This window comes from Saimiri boliviensis, chromosome 4 (assembly GCF_048565385.1).
Source record: "Saimiri boliviensis isolate mSaiBol1 chromosome 4, mSaiBol1.pri, whole genome shotgun sequence".
Classification (NCBI taxonomy): Eukaryota; Metazoa; Chordata; class Mammalia; order Primates; family Cebidae; genus Saimiri; species Saimiri boliviensis.
The window spans coordinates 166327011-166330263 of record NC_133452.1 but is presented as its reverse complement, the minus strand read 5'-3'; the positions used below and the strand labels follow the sequence as shown (position 1 = coordinate 166330263).

The window sequence follows — 3253 nt, the reverse complement described above, 5'->3', positions numbered from 1 at the left end:
GGGGGTGTAGCTCAGTGGTAGAGCGCATGCTTAGCATGCATGAGGCCCTGGGTTCGATCCCCAGCACCTCCATGAGAGTTTCTTCTTACGAATCTTTGAACATTTCGTTTTATTGTCTTCTCATTTTTCCTTGTGCATACCCTAGCTTGTGTTTTTCCTCCTCACAGGGAAGGTAAACCATCTGGTACTCATTCATTTGTACTATGGGTCCTAACATTCCTTTAGCCTCCCAACCTGACTGCTGAAGCACAGCGTTGGTCATTTACCGAAATAGAGAAGCTGCTTGTTCAGAATCCCCTGTCAGCGAAGCAACAGGCTTGCCAGCCGCAGAAGGCTCGTTCTCCTTTGCTGCAGTTTCTCATTACTATTAAGAAGTCGCGGGTGGGGGGGGGGGTGGGACGGGGGGGGGGAAAGACGAAAAGGGAAGAAAAAAAAGTCGCCCCTGGAAAAAATTCTTTAGATTTCTCTCCTCCCCGCCATCCCCGCCCCGCCCATGTCTGTGTCGATGGGCAAACTGGAGACTGGAGAAAAGTTTCTTTCTCTTTTCCCCATTGTCCCCTCCATTTCCACGACACAGAATCTTCGCTGCGCGGCGAAAGGACGGTGCAATCACCAGTCATGGGAGCGCTGGGATACAGTTTTCTCTAGAGAAGGAATGTTTGGAATTTTGTCCGAAAGAAAAACGCTTCTGGCGAAACTTCGAGGCTTTCAGAATCCACAGTAGAGAAAATTATTTTCAGAGATGGAAAAAGCTGCCAGTCGCTCTCAAAGCGGTGTCCGTCTTGAACAAAAGGTGTCCGTGTTTTCCTCCTTCCTCGGGAGGAAAAGGCCTGGTTTCCCACCAGCAAAGAGGAGAGGAGGGGCCAGGCGCGGTGGCTCGTGCCTGTAATCCCAGAACGGGAGGCCGAGGCGGGCGCACCACCTGAGGTCAGGCGTTCGAGACCAAGGCGAAACCCTGTCTAAACAGGCAAATTAGCCGGGCGTGGTGGTGTGCACCTGTCATCCCAGCTACTCGGGAGGCTGAGGCAGGAGACTCGCTTGAACCCGGAGACGGAGGTTGCAGTGAGCCGAGATCACGCCACTGCACTCCAGCCTGGCAACAGAGCGAGACTGCGTCTCAAAACAAAACAAAACGAAGGCACCGAGCAGACATCGGCGATGCGGGCACTTTCAGGGCCATCCAAATCTTACGTCTCCCTAAAAATCTGGCTTCAGGCTCTCCTTCCTCCCTTCCTTCCCTGCAGCCACCTGCATCCTCCTATCTCCCCACGCATTCCTTCTCCACCTCCAGTCACCTTTACCTCCGATTTCTCGCATTCCCGTTCATCCGGTTCCACTGCTTCCTCCTAGCTAAATGTCCCCAGCAGCTCAGTTCCCTACAGTTGCTGCAGCTCCGCTTTCTGGGCTGGCGTCCTCACCCCTGGAGGATGATCGTCTGAGGGGGACCTCTCACTTCTGAAGATCCCCGTCTTTCCCACTATTATCAGTTCACTATGATCATCAGTTCACTATGGAGCTGCAAGCTGTAGACAGGTAAGCCAGTGAAGTTCTCAGGGCAGTTCCTGAAGCTCAAGAACCACTGCATTCCACTCTAAAACACTTTCACTCTTTTTTTTTTTTTTAATCAGAGTTTTGCTCTTGTTGCCCAGGCTGGAGTATAGTGGTATGATCTCGGCTCACTGCAACTTCCACCTCCCGGATTTAAGCGATTCTTTTGCCTCAGGCTCCTGAGTAGCTGTGTTTACAGGTACCCGCTGCCACGCTTGGACGTACGTAATAAGGTTTTAATTTAGTAAACCAATCCTGTGCATGGTTTCAGCACTAGCCAAAACTCACCAACTCCTAGTTCTAGAAAAACAGGCACTTGGCAGCCTTGTGATGTCATACAGAGAAGTCACAGGGCAGTACCCGAGGGTCTGTAGGTTGCACATTTTGGTACCAGATAACTTTTTTTTTCTTTATAAGAAAGCCTGAGTACTCCACACTGCACAATAACTCCTCCCAGGGTTTTAACTTTGTTTTATTTTCAAAACCAGGTCCAATGAGCTTTCTGAACAGCTGGTGTAGCTACAGAGAAACCAGCTTCCTTCAGAGAGCAGTGCTTTTGGCAGGGAGGAGGAAATCCCTTCATACTTGAACGTTTTCTGATTGCTTATTTATTGTATTCTGGGGTATGGCATAAGTACAGAGAAGCCATCACCTCAGATGGCAGCTTTTAAAAGATTTTTTTTTCTCTCTCAACACCATGATTCCTTTAACATGTTTCCAGCAGTCCCAGGTAGGCCCCGGTGTCCAACAGAAAAATCTTAGGTTAGACCTATAGGGGGTCTGGCTGGTGTTAAACAGAAGGGAGGGCAGAGCTCGTGCGGCTGGCCATGGAGAAAGCTGACTTGGCTGGTGTGGCTTGTTTACATGCTTATTCCATGACCACTTGCCCTAAGCAGAAAGTGCCTTTCAGGATCTATTTTTGGAGGTTTATTACATATGTCTGGTTCTCAATTCCAACAGTTTAATGAAGATCTAAATAAAAAGCTAGGTTCTACCTTTAAAAAAAAATTATTAGTAGAGATGAGGTTTCCCCATGTTGGCCATGTTTGTCTTGAACTCCTGACCTCAGGTGATCCATCCACCTTGGCCTCCCAAAGTGCTGTGATTACAAGCGTGAGCCACTGCAACCTGGCCCTTTTAACTCTTTATTGGAGGTTGCTTCTGGTTGGCTGTTATAAATGTCGCCCTGCCTCTAAGCGCCCATGTCAGTGACTTTCCAGCCACAACTGAACCCCACTCAGTTAATTCTAGCGGGGGTGGGTACAGGAGACAAAAGTTGGGAAGGAACCGAGAGGTCCATCCATAATTTATTCTAGTATTCAGAAATATACAGATTTTGCACAGATAAGAAAAATATTAGAATGAAAGTTAGATGTAAAAGAGAAGACACAATGGTTTAGGATTGCCTCCAAAAATTTATGTGGACATAATTTGGACACCCCAAAATTTAGCAACAGGAGGAAATTGTCTATTATTTGAGCCTCTGTGATGGTTGAGGTTTGGGACTCTCTCCAGGAGCACGGGGTAAAAGTAAGGAGGTTGTAACAGAAGTTTAAGTCACTTCCCAGTTTGTTTGTTTTTTTTTTTTTGTAGGTCTCAGGAACAGAGCAGCAGTGACCCTGAGACAAAGCCACTGCTGAGTTTCCTGATCATAATGATCCACTGGAAACTTCGCTAAAGCAGTGACTGTCTGTGACAGCATACA

At 47.9% G+C, this 3253-nt stretch overlaps 1 non-coding gene across 1 annotated transcript; it reads left to right on the top strand.

Annotated features, from left to right (window-relative positions):
* Positions 1-72, top strand: TRNAA-AGC (transfer RNA alanine (anticodon AGC)). The gene has a single exon. It is a non-coding gene; the product is annotated as a tRNA-Ala (tRNA).
* The last annotated feature ends 3181 nt before the right edge of the window (positions 73-3253 follow it).